This window comes from Triturus cristatus, chromosome 3_1 (assembly GCF_964204655.1).
Source record: "Triturus cristatus chromosome 3_1, aTriCri1.1, whole genome shotgun sequence".
Classification (NCBI taxonomy): domain Eukaryota; kingdom Metazoa; phylum Chordata; class Amphibia; order Caudata; family Salamandridae; genus Triturus; species Triturus cristatus.
In genome coordinates this window covers 702,286,849-702,304,528 of record NC_140583.1, presented here as the reverse complement: position 1 = coordinate 702,304,528, position 17,680 = coordinate 702,286,849, and positions in this window count along the sequence as shown.

The following is a 17,680-nucleotide window of genomic DNA, read 5'->3' as shown; positions in this document are numbered from 1 at the left end:
AAGTGTGACATATTAGAGCCCAGGAGAGGCTCCAACCCCCCCGCCATATTTGTTTAACAAGGCACAGTGGTGCCACCGCATCTCTCCAGTTGCCCAGCACTTAGTGGGCAACTGCAACGTTTAGGTTGTGGCCTCGGTGTTCTGGCTTGCGCAGCCTGCGCCGGCGCGCCCTGACTTTTCTGGACGCAGGGCGTCCTTGCCCCTACTAGGCCAGTTGGCCCAGGGACTGCCACAGTAGTGGCTAATGTGAGTTTGGGCGCCATTGTACCTTTTCTGCACCTCTGAATGTGTTTATGCGTCATGTGCTGTGCTTTACACCTCTGAATGTTATGCATCATGTGTTTATGTGCTTAGACCCCTACAGGTATTGTGATACTTAGGTGGTTGTTTTCTCCCTAGTACAGGTGTTGCTAGTGAGGTCCTGATTCCCTGCGCAATATTTGCCTAAGGTGGTTAGGGTTGCGTAGGTGGTACTTACCTGATACCAGTAGTTACTGGTTGGGTGCTACATGTTCTATTTTAGTGCTACAGTGATTGTAAGTGCTATGGTCTACAGTATTATTCCTATGTTCTAAAAAGTGCTAATTCCGGACAGTGGTCCATGTGGCCCTGTCCCCTGTACATATAATCCCTTGTAAATTCTGCCCGTGCCTGTTGGCACATTGTAGAGTGTGTGTTTTTATCTAATGTGTTGTGTATAATACAAAGGCTATTTTTTATAGAATACCTTGTGTGGAGTTTCCTTTGTGGTGGGCCTTGGGTGTTGTTGCTGGGTGCTCGCGCAAACGCTTTACACATCGCCTCAGGGATAAGCCTGACTGCTCGTGCCAAGCTACCAAGGGGGGTGAGCAGGGGTTATCTTTGGCGTGTACCTTCCTTGCCCTGACTAGAGTGGTGGTTTCTGCCTGACTTTGGCGCAAGCCTTAGCCAACCAGAAATCCCATTTCTAACATTGGTGATCAGCGGTGGGATTTGGACTTGCGTTTGCGCTGTACCGCAGCGGCAACTGGCCGCACTACAAAACTCTGCATTTAGATAAATCACATGGTATAGGGATTATTGTTTTAAAATTGTTTTTAAATTGTCATTTCTTTGGAAATGTGTTTTTGTGCACTGTGAGTTAGGTGTCCCTAGCTCGGGAGGGTAGATCATCCCCCTTAGTGCATTGTGTTTTCTGGATTCACCAGAGGGTGGGATCCAGTGGTGGCAGCGTAATAGTGTCCTGTACATTTGTCCCCCACCCTGCGCCCAGAGTTGGTACCTGTGTCACGTGGTGGTCAGGTTGAGGAATCAGGGGTGGTAGAAACTGCCTTACCAGTCCGAGGGGAGGGTTGTGTGTGGATGAATGGTGTATGGCACTAGGCAAGTGAGTGTGAGTTCTCTGGGATAGAGAGCTTGCTGAATCCTTTGTGAATTGTGTACTCCTGTGTTAAACGCAGACCCCTAGGTTCCCTGTGTGATCTTTTCTCTAGAACGTCTGCCAGAATGGAGCCTGCTTTTGATCTCAGTGATCTAATTTATTACAGTATGCAGGAGTTGGAAAGGTTCTGTAGAGAGAGAGGCATAGGGGTGAGAGAGTCAGACACTATGTGTGAACTTAGGGGCCACATGATCCAGTGGGTTAAGAGGCAAAGGGATCTTGAGCGCAGTACGGAAAGGGCCCAGGCCTCACACCTGGAGGGTGGTGGGTCTGTGGGGAGCCCTGAAGATTCAGAAGAGGAGGTAGAGGATGACAATACCTGGACGCCAGTAGAGATTGAGGACCCCATAGGTAGGGCGTCCCTTGCTGGGTCCAGCATAGGAGGCAGCGCCTCATCCCTTTCCCTGTCCCCAGAGGAGTGGGAAGATAGGAGGAAAGAAAGGGAGCACCAGCTGGCGTTAGAGAAGCTCAGGTTAGAGCATGCTCAGGCTATGGCGCAGCTGGAGGCCAGGAAGCAACAGCGAGAGACTGAGTGGGTCTTGGCGCGGGAGAGGGTAGAGGAGGCTGAGAGGGCCTCCACCGGAGGCAAAGTAGCTCTGGAGGGTAGACTATCCCCTGCGCGCAGTTTTAATTTTCTGGACTCCCCAGGGAGGGTTGAGTCCAGTGGTAGCAGCCAGATAGATTCCAGTGTAGGAAATCCCAGTCCCAGTTCCCCCAGTCTGGTACCTGTTCCCCAGGAGGAGGAGTTAAGGTTGAAATTCAGGGGCAGTAGGAAACTGTCTCACCAGTCTTGGGAGGAGTTTGTGGATGAATGTGAGGATGCACTGTTTGATTGGATAAGAGTTCCCGCAGAATCTGATTATGATAAACTGTGTGATCTGATTCTCAGAGAACACCTGCTCAATTGTTGTGCACCGGGGTTGCGCCAACACCTGTTGGGGTGTGGGGTGTCTGCCCCATTTGAGCTTGGAGATGAAGCAGAGCGCTGGGAAAGGGCTAGAGGTTCTCTAGAGTCATTAGGGAGTGACTCCAAAAGTAGTGGGTCAGGTATCTTCCAGCCCAGCGTGGTGGAAGAGGCTCAGTGTAGCCCAGCTAGGTCCCAGGATAGTGAGGAGGGTGTAGGGGCTCACTGCCTGGCTCAGTGGAGCAGGAGTGAGAGGGTGACCGAGGGTCCCCGGACGTACGAAACCCTGCCTCAGGACTTGGATGGTTTCATGAGGGAACACCAAGTTGGGGACCTAGGCTGTCCTGTTAGCCCATTTGAGGAAGATCTCCTGGTGAGTAGAGGACCTGGAGCACCTGTAACCAGGGCTCCTGTGGTTCTAGAGTCTGGCAGTACCGCTCCGGTAGGGAGGGTACAGGAGTCCAGTGTGAGGAGTGATTGGGGGATGAGTTTCCCAGTGGAAGAGCCTGTGGGTCAGGGACTACCCAGTTGGGCTAGGATCCCGTGTAGTGACCAGGGTGGCACCACTTCTGTTCTGGGGGATCTCCGCGCACTGTCAGGTGGACAGGGGACGGGAGATCAGCGCCAGACAGACAGTCGCTCGACATATGTGTCATTTGATAGCCTCAGGGGGATGGAGTGGAAATCCCCAGAAGTCCTGGAGTGCCAGGCAATTATTCCACCAAAGGTTCTAGGCCGGAGGTTGGGAGGCCAGGTTCAGGATCAGCCTGACCTGAAGGGTGGGACGTCTGTAACCAGCGTCCCGACCAGTTCTTCTTCCAGAGGTACCGCCCCAGTTGGTAGGGAGCAGGGCTCTGGAAGGGGGTGCAGAGGGTGGGAGAGCCCACCTCTGCCCCCGGTACAACCTGAGGGGTTAAACTCTGGGTTGGAATGGCGTTCTAGGTGTACCCCTCGCCAGAGGAGGAGGAACCCTAGGAGAAGAGGTAGGGGGAGGAGAACCTTCCCTGAGACTCCTGGTCCGCCTGAGGGTGTAGACCCTAGGCTGGAGAACCAGTGGCAGTCTAGTCCTGTCTTTCAGAGAGGAAGAGTGGAGAATGGCCGCTATGTGCCAGGGGTTACTACCCCCCACTCTGTGATTAGGCAAAGACCAGTGGCACCTGGGTGGCCTAGGGCCTGGTCTTGGCCGCGGACAGCTTGGGAGTACCAGTGGGGTAGCCCAGTTGGTCCAGACAGTGGTGTTAGAAAGAATTCCATGAGTTCACCGTGGCGTAGAACCGGAGGGTGTCCCTGCAGTTGCGGGCCGCGTCCGTGTTCTATCGCCCCAAGCAGGGAAGTCCATCACGGTGGTGATTGGTCTGCCCTGCGTTTTGGCTGGAAGGGGGTTGTGTTGGACTTGGCCCTTCTGGCCGGTTCACCCCTGAACTTTTTGCTTTTTATTGGTGACTTGGTGTGGTGATTTTTGGTTTCTGCGCACTTTTCCCTGTGTCCCAGGGTAAAGTGCGTGCGTGCTCTGAGTGCATGTGGTTAGATAGGCCTGCCCTCCCATAGGAATGCATGGGGAATGTATGTGTCCCTAGTAGTTCCTGATGCGTGGGGTGTGCAGGCCCGAGTTTGGTATGTGCGGACTCGTGGGAGTGAATGCTGCGCGATGATGTGTGCGGCGTGCATGTACCTAGGGTGGAAGTGCCACTTCTAGAAGTGGGCACTTCTGTGTGCAGTGTGTCTGTCGCGTGATTGGCTGGTCATGTCATGTGACGGGCTAGGGATTCCCCAGAGTCAGGATGAGTCACCCAGTGGTGAATGGGGAGATCAGCAGCTAGATGGGTGGGAGGAGTACACCTGGGTCCTGAATAGGACAGGGTTTTCCACACACAATGCTGGCCCCGCCCCCTGTGGTGCGACTGACGACCCTAGCCCTGCCAGTGAATAGAGTGAGGGGCTGAGCACATCAAGGGTGCTCCCCAACCAGCTGCGACTGGTTTTCCCCCTCACCCTGAACCCAGAACAAAGGGTTTGACTGTATAAAAATGGGGCTGTGTCCCCACAGAAGTTGTTCTCTTCCAGGATCCTATCTGAGGGGGGGCTGCTGCTGCTGGAGGCCAGGAGGAACCGCCACTTAGGACTGCCTTCCTGCCTGGAGGGCCCAGTGAGCTGGCCCCTGGCCCAGCCTTGCCCCCCTGCCTACCTTCCTAGGGACTTTGCTGGACTTTGCACTTGTTGGTGTCCCTAAAGCGCCTGGGAGCTTTTGTTGATGTTTGGCGCTGAGAGCGCTTTTGCTTTGTTGCACATAGCGCTAGGGGCGCTTTGCTTGTGGCCCCCCTGCATCTGGAGACTTCACCAGTGCCTGCTTCGAGGCGCCTGGGGAGCGCTGTACCTATTTTGCTGAGTAGCGCCTGCCGTGTGACCGGCAGCGCGGCGCTACGACGATCTGCGAGGGAACCCCGACGTAGGGATTCCCCCGCTTATGCCGTGTCTAAAGCGGGAGCCCACCCCGCATTGCAGCGCTCGTTGGCGGGTGCCCACCCCGCTTATATGTTGGTTTGAGGAACGGGAGCCTACCCCGTGTTGCCGGCATCAAAGCTTCCCGGGCCGCCGCGCTGCCCGCGGTGACCCGGAAGCCGTCTGGAAAGCCCTGAACGGGGGCGGGGACTGACTCGGAAGATCCAGGAAGCGGACGGGAGCCTACCCCGCGCTCCTGGGATAGCCATCGCCAAGAGGGAACCTTGGGATTCACCGCGGCAGCCCGGGTTAAGAGGCACGTCGGACCCAGCGAAGGACCGCGCCTGACTGCACGGGGCTCCCTTGCCAGCGAGAGAAAGCCCCGACGGCGAAGAGAAAGGCCGGAGGGGAGCAGAGGGCCTCCCACCGTGACCGGAGCTGCCGTCCAAGTCCCGGTGAGTGGGGCCTGAAGGGGGGACCGTGTTAGCCCTCCCCAAGCACTGTGGGAGCCCGGTGAGGAGGGCTCCGTGGGGCCGTTGTTAGAGGGGGTGGCCGGCCCCCCCTCTCCTGCCAGTGGTTACTTCTTTTAGGGGGCAACACTGTTCAAGAGCGCCAGATCGCTCCAAAGCGGGGCCAATTGTTATTTAGAGTCCGTAGGGACTCCAATACCTGAAGGGGGCATTGTTCTTTGTTTCTGAGCGTGAGACGCTCCAACGTGCTGACAGTGGTTCCGAGCCCACGAGGCTCCAACGAGGCCAGCAGTGGTTGCGCAGAGCGCTCAGAGCGCTCCAACGTTGGGGGCATTTCTTTTGGGATTGAGTGGCCCCAGGTGGCAGCGGGCCACTCCCACCTTGCCCCTCAAAGTTGTTTAGAGCCTGCGAGGCTCAGGGGGCCACAAGTGTGACATATTAGAGCCCAGGAGAGGCTCCAACCCCCCCGCCATATTTGTTTAACAAGGCACAGTGGTGCCACCGCATCTCTCCAGTTGCCCAGCACTTAGTGGGCAACTGCAACGTTTAGGTTGTGGCCTCGGTGTTCTGGCTTGCGCAGCCTGCGCCGGCGCGCCCTGACTTTTCTGGACGCAGGGCGTCCTTGCCCCTACTAGGCCAGTTGGCCCAGGGACTGCCACAGTAGTGGCTAATGTGAGTTTGGGCGCCATTGTACCTTTTCTGCACCTCTGAATGTGTTTATGCGTCATGTGCTGTGCTTTACACCTCTGAATGTTATGCATCATGTGTTTATGTGCTTAGACCCCTACAGGTATTGTGATACTTAGGTGGTTGTTTTCTCCCTAGTACAGGTGTTGCTAGTGAGGTCCTGATTCCCTGCGCAATATTTGCCTAAGGTGGTTAGGGTTGCGTAGGTGGTACTTACCTGATACCAGTAGTTACTGGTTGGGTGCTACATGTTCTATTTTAGTGCTACAGTGATTGTAAGTGCTATGGTCTACAGTATTATTCCTATGTTCTAAAAAGTGCTAATTCCGGACAGTGGTCCATGTGGCCCTGTCCCCTGTACATATAATCCCTTGTAAATTCTGCCCGTGCCTGTTGGCACATTGTAGAGTGTGTGTTTTTATCTAATGTGTTGTGTATAATACAAAGGCTATTTTTTATAGAATACCTTGTGTGGAGTTTCCTTTGTGGTGGGCCTTGGGTGTTGTTGCTGGGTGCTCGCGCAAACGCTTTACACATCGCCTCAGGGATAAGCCTGACTGCTCGTGCCAAGCTACCAAGGGGGGTGAGCAGGGGTTATCTTTGGCGTGTACCTTCCTTGCCCTGACTAGAGTGGTGGTTTCTGCCTGACTTTGGCGCAAGCCTTAGCCAACCAGAAATCCCATTTCTAACATTGGTGATCAGCGGTGGGATTTGGACTTGCGTTTGCGCTGTACCGCAGCGGCAACTGGCCGCACTACAAAACTCTGCATTTAGATAAATCACATGGTATAGGGATTATTGTTTTAAAATTGTTTTTAAATTGTCATTTCTTTGGAAATGTGTTTTTGTGCACTGTGAGTTAGGTGTCCCTAGCTCGGGAGGGTAGATCATCCCCCTTAGTGCATTGTGTTTTCTGGATTCACCAGAGGGTGGGATCCAGTGGTGGCAGCGTAATAGTGTCCTGTACATTTGTCCCCCACCCTGCGCCCAGAGTTGGTACCTGTGTCACGTGGTGGTCAGGTTGAGGAATCAGGGGTGGTAGAAACTGCCTTACCAGTCCGAGGGGAGGGTTGTGTGTGGATGAATGGTGTATGGCACTAGGCAAGTGAGTGTGAGTTCTCTGGGATAGAGAGCTTGCTGAATCCTTTGTGAATTGTGTACTCCTGTGTTAAACGCAGACCCCTAGGTTCCCTGTGTGATCTTTTCTCTAGAACGTCTGCCAGAATGGAGCCTGCTTTTGATCTCAGTGATCTAATTTATTACAGTATGCAGGAGTTGGAAAGGTTCTGTAGAGAGAGAGGCATAGGGGTGAGAGAGTCAGACACTATGTGTGAACTTAGGGGCCACATGATCCAGTGGGTTAAGAGGCAAAGGGATCTTGAGCGCAGTACGGAAAGGGCCCAGGCCTCACACCTGGAGGGTGGTGGGTCTGTGGGGAGCCCTGAAGATTCAGAAGAGGAGGTAGAGGATGACAATACCTGGACGCCAGTAGAGATTGAGGACCCCATAGGTAGGGCGTCCCTTGCTGGGTCCAGCATAGGAGGCAGCGCCTCATCCCTTTCCCTGTCCCCAGAGGAGTGGGAAGATAGGAGGAAAGAAAGGGAGCACCAGCTGGCGTTAGAGAAGCTCAGGTTAGAGCATGCTCAGGCTATGGCGCAGCTGGAGGCCAGGAAGCAACAGCGAGAGACTGAGTGGGTCTTGGCGCGGGAGAGGGTAGAGGAGGCTGAGAGGGCCTCCACCGGAGGCAAAGTAGCTCTGGAGGGTAGACTATCCCCTGCGCGCAGTTTTAATTTTCTGGACTCCCCAGGGAGGGTTGAGTCCAGTGGTAGCAGCCAGATAGATTCCAGTGTAGGAAATCCCAGTCCCAGTTCCCCCAGTCTGGTACCTGTTCCCCAGGAGGAGGAGTTAAGGTTGAAATTCAGGGGCAGTAGGAAACTGTCTCACCAGTCTTGGGAGGAGTTTGTGGATGAATGTGAGGATGCACTGTTTGATTGGATAAGAGTTCCCGCAGAATCTGATTATGATAAACTGTGTGATCTGATTCTCAGAGAACACCTGCTCAATTGTTGTGCACCGGGGTTGCGCCAACACCTGTTGGGGTGTGGGGTGTCTGCCCCATTTGAGCTTGGAGATGAAGCAGAGCGCTGGGAAAGGGCTAGAGGTTCTCTAGAGTCATTAGGGAGTGACTCCAAAAGTAGTGGGTCAGGTATCTTCCAGCCCAGCGTGGTGGAAGAGGCTCAGTGTAGCCCAGCTAGGTCCCAGGATAGTGAGGAGGGTGTAGGGGCTCACTGCCTGGCTCAGTGGAGCAGGAGTGAGAGGGTGACCGAGGGTCCCCGGACGTACAAAACCCTGCCTCAGGACTTGGATTGTTTCATGAGGGAACACCAAGTTGGGGACCTAGGCTGTCCTGTTAGCCCATTTGAGGAAGATCTCCTGGTGAGTAGAGGACCTGGAGCACCTGTAACCAGGGCTCCTGTGGTTCTAGAGTCTGGCAGTACCGCTCCGGTAGGGAGGGTACAGGAGTCCAGTGTGAGGAGTGATTGGGGGATGAGTTTCCCAGTGGAAGAGCCTGTGGGTCAGGGACTACCCAGTTGGGCTAGGATCCCGTGTAGTGACCAGGGTGGCACCACTTCTGTTCTGGGGGATCTCCGCGCACTGTCAGGTGGACAGGGGACGGGAGATCAGCGCCAGACAGACAGTCGCTCGACATATGTGTCATTTGATAGCCTCAGGGGGATGGAGTGGAAATCCCCAGAAGTCCTGGAGTGCCAGGCAATTATTCCACCAAAGGTTCTAGGCCGGAGGTTGGGAGGCCAGGTTCAGGATCAGCCTGACCTGAAGGGTGGGACGTCTGTAACCAGCGTCCCGACCAGTTCTTCTTCCAGAGGTACCGCCCCAGTTGGTAGGGAGCAGGGCTCTGGAAGGGGGTGCAGAGGGTGGGAGAGCCCACCTCTGCCCCCGGTACAACCTGAGGGGTTAAACTCTGGGTTGGAATGGCGTTCTAGGTGTACCCCTCGCCAGAGGAGGAGGAACCCTAGGAGAAGAGGTAGGGGGAGGAGAACCTTCCCTGAGACTCCTGGTCCGCCTGAGGGTGTAGACCCTAGGCTGGAGAACCAGTGGCAGTCTAGTCCTGTCTTTCAGAGAGGAAGAGTGGAGAATGGCCGCTATGTGCCAGGGGTTACTACCCCCCACTCTGTGATTAGGCAAAGACCAGTGGCACCTGGGTGGCCTAGGGCCTGGTCTTGGCCGCGGACAGCTTGGGAGTACCAGTGGGGTAGCCCAGTTGGTCCAGACAGTGGTGTTAGAAAGAATTCCATGAGTTCACCGTGGCGTAGAACCGGAGGGTGTCCCTGCAGTTGCGGGCCGCGTCCGTGTTCTATCGCCCCAAGCAGGGAAGTCCATCACGGTGGTGATTGGTCTGCCCTGCGTTTTGGCTGGAAGGGGGTTGTGTTGGACTTGGCCCTTCTGGCCGGTTCACCCCTGAACTTTTTGCTTTTTATTGGTGACTTGGTGTGGTGATTTTTGGTTTCTGCGCACTTTTCCCTGTGTCCCAGGGTAAAGTGCGTGCGTGCTCTGAGTGCATGTGGTTAGATAGGCCTGCCCTCCCATAGGAATGCATGGGGAATGTATGTGTCCCTAGTAGTTCCTGATGCGTGGGGTGTGCAGGCCCGAGTTTGGTATGTGCGGACTCGTGGGAGTGAATGCTGCGCGATGATGTGTGCGGCGTGCATGTACCTAGGGTGGAAGTGCCACTTCTAGAAGTGGGCACTTCTGTGTGCAGTGTGTCTGTCGCGTGATTGGCTGGTCATGTCATGTGACGGGCTAGGGATTCCCCAGAGTCAGGATGAGTCACCCAGTGGTGAATGGGGAGATCAGCAGCTAGATGGGTGGGAGGAGTACACCTGGGTCCTGAATAGGACAGGGTTTTCCACACACAATGCTGGCCCCGCCCCCTGTGGTGCGACTGACGACCCTAGCCCTGCCAGTGAATAGAGTGAGGGGCTGAGCACATCAAGGGTGCTCCCCAACCAGCTGCGACTGGTTTTCCCCCTCACCCTGAACCCAGAACAAAGGGTTTGACTGTATAAAAATGGGGCTGTGTCCCCACAGAAGTTGTTCTCTTCCAGGATCCTATCTGAGGGGGGGCTGCTGCTGCTGGAGGCCAGGAGGAACCGCCACTTAGGACTGCCTTCCTGCCTGGAGGGCCCAGTGAGCTGGCCCCTGGCCCAGCCTTGCCCCCCTGCCTACCTTCCTAGGGACTTTGCTGGACTTTGCACTTGTTGGTGTCCCTAAAGCGCCTGGGAGCTTTTGTTGATGTTTGGCGCTGAGAGCGCTTTTGCTTTGTTGCACATAGCGCTAGGGGCGCTTTGCTTGTGGCCCCCCTGCATCTGGAGACTTCACCAGTGCCTGCTTCGAGGCGCCTGGGGAGCGCTGTACCTATTTTGCTGAGTAGCGCCTGCCGTGTGACCGGCAGCGCGGCGCTACGACGATCTGCGAGGGAACCCCGACGTAGGGATTCCCCCGCTTATGCCGTGTCTAAAGCGGGAGCCCACCCCGCATTGCAGCGCTCGTTGGCGGGTGCCCACCCCGCTTATATGTTGGTTTGAGGAACGGGAGCCTACCCCGTGTTGCCGGCATCAAAGCTTCCCGGGCCGCCGCGCTGCCCGCGGTGACCCGGAAGCCGTCTGGAAAGCCCTGAACGGGGGTGGGGACTGACTCGGAAGATCCAGGAAGCGGACGGGAGCCTACCCCGCGCTCCTGGGATAGCCATCGCCAAGAGGGAACCTTGGGATTCACCGCGGCAGCCCGGGTTAAGAGGCACGTCGGACCCAGCGAAGGACCGCGCCTGACTGCACGGGGCTCCCTTGCCAGCGAGAGAAAGCCCCGACGGCGAAGAGAAAGGCCGGAGGGGAGCAGAGGGCCTCCCACCGTGACCGGAGCTGCCGTCCAAGTCCCGGTGAGTGGGGCCTGAAGGGGGGACCGTGTTAGCCCTCCCCAAGCACTGTGGGAGCCCGGTGAGGAGGGCTCCGTGGGGCCGTTGTTAGAGGGGTGGCCGGCCCCCCCTCTCCTGCCAGTGGTTACTTCTTTTAGGGGGCAACACTGTTCAAGAGCGCCAGATCGCTCCAAAGCGGGGCCAATTGTTATTTAGAGTCCGTAGGGACTCCAATACCTGAAGGGGGCATTGTTCTTTGTTTCTGAGCGTGAGACGCTCCAACGTGCTGACAGTGGTTCCGAGCCCACGAGGCTCCAACGAGGCCAGCAGTGGTTGCGCAGAGCGCTCAGAGCGCTCCAACGTTGGGGGCATTTCTTTTGGGATTGAGTGGCCCCAGGTGGCAGCGGGCCACTCCCACCTTACCCCTCAAAGTTGTTTAGAGCCTGCGAGGCTCAGGGGGCCACAAGTGTGACATATTAGAGCCCAGGAGAGGCTCCAACCCCCCGCCATATTTGTTTAACAAGGCACAGTGGTGCCACCGCATCTCTCCAGTTGCCCAGCACTTAGTGGGCAACTGCAACGTTTAGGTTGTGGCCTCGGTGTTCTGGCTTGCGCAGCCTGCGCCGGCGCGCCCTGACTTTTCTGGACGCAGGGCGTCCTTGCCCCTACTAGACCAGTTGGCCCAGGGACTGCCACAGTAGTGGCTAATGTGAGTTTGGGCGCCATTGTACCTTTTCTGCACCTCTGAATGTGTTTATGCGTCATGTGCTGTGCTTTACACCTCTGAATGTTATGCATCATGTGTTTATGTGCTTAGACCCCTACAGGTATTGTGATACTTAGGTGGTTGTTTTCTCCCTAGTACAGGTGGTGCTAGTGAGGTCCTGATTCCCTGCGCAATATTTGCCTAAGGTGGTTAGGGTTGCGTAGGTGGTACTTACCTGATACCAGTAGTTACTGGTTGGGTGCTACATGTTCTATTTTAGTGCTACAGTGATTGTAAGTGCTATGGTCTACAGTATTATTCCTATGTTCTAAAAAGTGCTAATTCCGGACAGTGGTCCATGTGGCCCTGTCCCCTGTACATATAATCCCTTGTAAATTCTGCCCGTGCCTGTTGGCACATTGTAGAGTGTGTGTTTTTATCTAATGTGTTGTGTATAATACAAAGGCTATTTTTTATAGAATACCTTGTGTGGAGTTTCCTTTGTGGTGGGCCTTGGGTGTTGTTGCTGGGTGCGCGCGCAAACGCTTTACACATCGCCTCAGGGATAAGCCTGACTGCTCGTGCCAAGCTACCAAGGGGGGTGAGCAGGGGTTATCTTTGGCGTGTACCTTCCTTGCCCTGACTAGAGTGGTGGTTTCTGCCTGACTTTGGCGCAAGCCTTAGCCAACCAGAAATCCCATTTCTAACACCTCTGCACCCACCCCCATATCTCTGTCCACTGCTGGGAGGGATATGCACCCACCCCTCATATGTCTGGGCACTGCTGGGAGTGATAGTCACCCACCCCTCATATGTCTGGGCACTGCTGGGAGTGATATGCACCCACCCCTCATATGTCTCTGTCCACTGCAGGTATTCCTCTGCACCCACCCCCATGTCTCTTTCCACTGCTGGGAGTGATATGCACCCACCCCTTATATGTCTGGGCACTGCTGGGAGTGATATGCACCCACCCCTCATATGTCTCTGTCCACTGCAGGTATTCCTCTGCACCCACCCCCATGTCTCTGTCCACTGCTGGGAGTGATATGCACCCACCCCTCATATGCCTGGGCACTGCTGGGAGTGATAGGCACCCACCCCTCATATGTCTGGGCACTGCTGGGAGTGATAGGCACCCACCCCTAGTATGTCTGGGCACTGCTGGGAGTGATAGGCACCCACCCCTCATATGTCTGTGCACTTCTGAGAGTGATATGCACCCACCCCTCATATGTCTGGGCACTGGTGGGAGTGATATGCACCCACCCCTCATCTGTCTCTGTCCACTGCAGGTATTCCTCTGCACCCACCCCCATGTTTCTGTCCACTGCTGGGAGTGATATGCACCCACCCCTCATATGTCTGGGCACTGCTGGGAGTGATAGGCACCCACCCCTCATATGTCTGGGCACTGCTGGGAGTGATATGCACCCACCCCTCATATGTCTCTGTCTACTGCAGGTATTCATCTGCACCCACCCCCATGTCTCTGTCCACTGCTCGGAGTGAAATGCACCCACCCCTCATATGTCTGGGCACTGCTGGGAGTGATAGGCACCCACCCCTCATATGTCTGGGCACTGCTGGGAGTGAAAGGCACCCACCCCTCATATGTCTGGGCACTGCTGGGATTGATAGGCACCCACCCCTCATATGTCTGGGCACTGCTGGGAGTGATATGCACCCACCCCTCATATGTCTCTGTCCACTGCAGGTATTCCTCTGCACCAACCCCCATGTCTCTGTCCACTGCTGGGAGTGATATGCACCCACCCCTCATATGTCTGGGCACTGCTGGGAGTGATAGGCACCCACCCCTCATATGTCTGGGCACTGCTGGGAGTGATATGCACCCACCCCTCATATGTCTCTGTCCACTGCAGGTATTCCTCTGCACCCACCCCCATGTATCTTTCCACTGCTGGGAGTGATATGCACCTGTTAGACGGACCGGGAGGGTCGGCCGAGGACAAGGGGAGAGGTCTCCGGGGAGAGCCGTCTCCAGCAATCGTACAGGTGCGTAACTTCCCCCCCACAGATATACACCACACAAGGATAGGATTTAACGTTCTTTATAAGCGATTTCTTAAGGTACGATGGAATGGTACAAGGAGGTCTGGACTCGGGTCCCCTCGATTCTAGTCTCTTGGTTTGGGAAAGGGGGTAGCGGGACAGTCTGGTTACCAATCTGGTAGCTATGATGGTCTGATGGATAGCTCACAATCCTCGAGCTCGATGTTCTAGCTTTGGACGGGCCGCGGCAGCGCCAGCAGGTCCCGGTGAAGGTGGTCGTTACACGGTCCGCGGCAGCGCCAGCAGGTCCCGATGAAGGTGGTCATTACACGGTCCGCGGCAGCGCCAGCAGGTCCCGATGAAGGTGGTCGGTACACGGTCCACGGCAGCGCCAGCAGGTCCCGATGAGGATGGAGGATGCAGAAGGCCGCGGCAGCGCCAGCAGGCAGGACGATAGTTCACAAGGCAGGGCTACGGCAGCGCCGGTAGTCCGTCAAGGCTGAGTTCTTCTCGGTGTCTCTCGACTCCAGGATACAACTGCCTTCCTGCTCTGGAGCTGCCCTAGTTATAGGTCTGGCGCCCTTTGATGTCCGGACCCTCGCGCTTGGAGGTCGGAAGGTCCGGGATGAGGGAGTCCAGACACCCAGCAGGGGGGTGGAGCCAGCGCCCGGGGGAGCTGGAGGGCGATCGGCACCTGGCGGGGGAGAGCCATCGACATCTCTTTCTCCCATTGACCTGCCAAGTGGTCCGTTCACCTCCTGGGTGGATGGTGGTGCCGGGATGTCGGGGCCTGGCCAGGCCCAGGGTTAGGGTCGAGCTGAGGCCACGCGGCCTCGTGGTGCAGTGTCCAAGATGGCGGCTGATCCGGCCGGGGGAGCCGGTAGGGGTTCGGCCCCATGATACATGGATGTCCGGGGGCAGGAGTTCCGTCAGGAGACGGGGTGCGGGTTGCTCTTGTGGGTAACACCTGGGGGTCCGGGGCTTGGGCCCTGTCATGCGGGGAGGGAGCAAGCCCTTCATGTGGCCTATCCAACATGCGTCCCCCCAGCTGAAGGCGGGGAGAGTCACCCATCCTCTTGGGGACTCTCCTCGTCGAGGCGGAAAAAGCGTGACAGGCCATCTGCGTTGGCGTGGTCTTGGCCCGGTCGATGTTCCACAGTGAAGTCCATCCCCTGCAGGGAGATTGTTGGACCCGGCCTCGTAGAATGGCCCGACGTGCCCCCGCACCACCGAAACCTGGTACCTGCAGCCCCAAGCACACGGCCCAGCCGACCCTCCCCACCAGGACACACGCACCGACCCGGACATCCCCGTCCATGGCCTCTCCCCTTTCGGCCACCCCGGGCCCGCGTGCCCACTTCATGCACCAAGATGGCCGCCCGGCCCCAGCGCGACCCGGGCCTAGAGGCGCCACTCCGGCTGGAGGACATCACGCTTCCAGGGGTGAGAGAGGGAGGAGCAGTTTCTATCGCACCTCTGAACTCCCCTGGGACGATGGGTTTCGATCGGCCCTCCGGCCTCCCTGAGGGCTGGCTCCGTGCCTGCTGGGTGTCTGGGACTCCTCCCGACCCGGCCCTGAAAGGATCAAAAGACAATAGCAGGAAATCCCGACAAGCGACCCCCAGGTGACAAGACCCCTGCCTGCACAGACTCCGGACATCAAAGAGGGGTCGACCTATAACAAGGGGTGCTCTGGGTCTGTCCGGAGATTCGACGCTGGAGCAACAAGAGCCTGCCGACGTGGTCGCGGCTCCTGAAACTTGGACCCTCCTGAGCCCTGCTGAGTGACTCGCGGCTCCCTGAAGATCGTAAGACCTCCAAACTTGTACCTGAGCCTGCTGAGTGACTCGCGGCTCCCTGAAGATCATAAGACCTCCGAACTTGTACCTGAGCCTGCTGAGTGACTCCCGGCTCCCTGAAGATCGTAAGACCTCCGAACTTGTGCCTGAGCCTGCTGAGTGACTCGCGGCTCCTTGAAGCTCGTAAGACCTCCGAACCTGTACCTGAGCCCGCTGAGTGACTCGCGGCTCCAACAGACTCTCACGGTCCCGCCGGACCCCGACTACAACAACGTATCCCCCAGCTCGAGGATTGTGAGCTGTGCGCCGGATACGTCCCTGCCTTGAACCTTTACCAGAGACTGTCCCGCTACCCCCTACCCCTTCCGAGACTCATTGAGCCCGTGCTCACCTTGTACATATTTGCAGTGATAACCTACTTGATAAAGATTGATTTCTAAGAATACCCGGTGTGGTCACTCTGTGTCGTGTGGTGCCAGAAGTACGATCCTAGATACGAGATTCTTCCCCCTGGGGAGTCTCCCGCCAGTGCTCGGCTACGATACTTCGAGGGTGGGTCTCAGGGTAGTCAGAACCCCTTCCAGGCTCCTCTGAGGTCGCCATCTAACATTGGTGGCAAGCGACGGGATTCGGGCCCATCACCTAGAGATCGTACCGTGAACGACGGAAGCACTACCGACAAACATGGCAGAAGGAAGCGCCGTGAGCCCTGCAGAAACCAACGCCAACAGGGTGTTCCAGGGGGAGCATCTAGAAGAATACACACACAAAGAGCTAAAGCAATTTTGCAAAGAACTTAAAATCGCTACCACTGGTCTCAACACTAAAGAAGATTTGCAGAAAGCACTGAAAACTTGGGTGGAGACCGGGGCCTCCCGCCCAGAAGGCACGGGGGAGCGCCCCGACGAAGCCGAACCCCCCCAAAGTGAAAGCAGCAGCAATCAGGTGCGAGGCATCGTACCAGACAGGGGCCTATCCCCGGAAGAGCTCGCGGACAGAGAGAGAAGTCGCAATCATGAACTCGAGTTAGCCAAACTCAAAATCGAGGGCGAATTGAAGTTAGCGGAAAAAAAGCTAGCAGTAGAGCAAATGCGTGTACAAGGCGAACTAGAAGAAAAGAAGCTCCAACGGGAGCACGGAGGAAGGAAGCTCCAACTGGAGCACGAACGCAGCTTGAAGGAACTCGAGCTCAAGGCCAGAAACGAGGAAGGGAGGCCCCCGGGAAACCGAGAGACGGCCTCCCCAGCGGAACAGAAGGTCCACATCCCTAAGGATGTGGTCAAGGAATATTATAAAAACGATGACATTCAGCAATGGTTCAGGGCCTACGAGGTCGCCATGACCTCCCATCGGATCCCGCAGAAGGACTGGGGGGCGGGGTTGTGGGGGCGGTTTCTGAGCGAAGGAAGGGACACCCTGCTCGACCTACCCCTCTCCCTGCAGACCTCCTACAGCCACATGAAAGAGGCTCTACTCACAAGATACGGCCTCACCCCAGAAATGTACCGTCAGCGATTCCGGGACTGCAGGAAGATCCCGGGCACCACCTGGGTGGATTATGTAAACTTTTTCAGTCGGGCCTTCGATGGGTGGATCAAGGGCAGCAAAGTCACCACCCTTGCCGAACTCACTGACCTCATGTTGTGGGAACACCTGGCTGCGAACTGCTTCATAGAACTACGTCAGCATCTGCTTGACAGCAAGCTCACAGATCCACGGAAGCTAGCTGTGGAGGCCGACCGCTGGACCAACACCCGGGTCTCCCGGGGCATGGTAGGAGAGTACCCCCGAGCCAGTCAGGGACCACCCCGCCAGAGAGGGGGAGGGAACCAGGGAGGGCCGAGAGAGTCCCAGCCTAGCCCTCCGAAGACACAACCTCCACCTTTCCCGGCGCCCCCCCACCAGTGACAGGGCCCCCTGGGAGACGGGGACACCGGGTGACCGTCACATGTTTCCGCTGCCAGAAACCCGGGCACTACGCCAATGACCCAGAGTGCCCCATGGCCACCCAAGTCTCCCCTACCACCCCTGCGAGACAGATAGCCAACGTAGCCCTGGGGGAGGAGGTTGAGGAAGCCGAGGAGTGGGAACCCGCAGCGATGGCCCTAGTATCCCTGGGAGATAGGGAGATGATCCCTGGTAGCCTCCTACCCTCCAACACACAGAAATACGGGCAGCTCGTCAAAATCAATGGCCACCAAGTAAGGGCCCTGCGGGACACCGGGGCCAGTATCACCGGTGTCCTCAGGCACCTAGTCCCCGAGGAGCAGATCCTCCCCAACGTCTTTTGCCCCGTAATATCCACA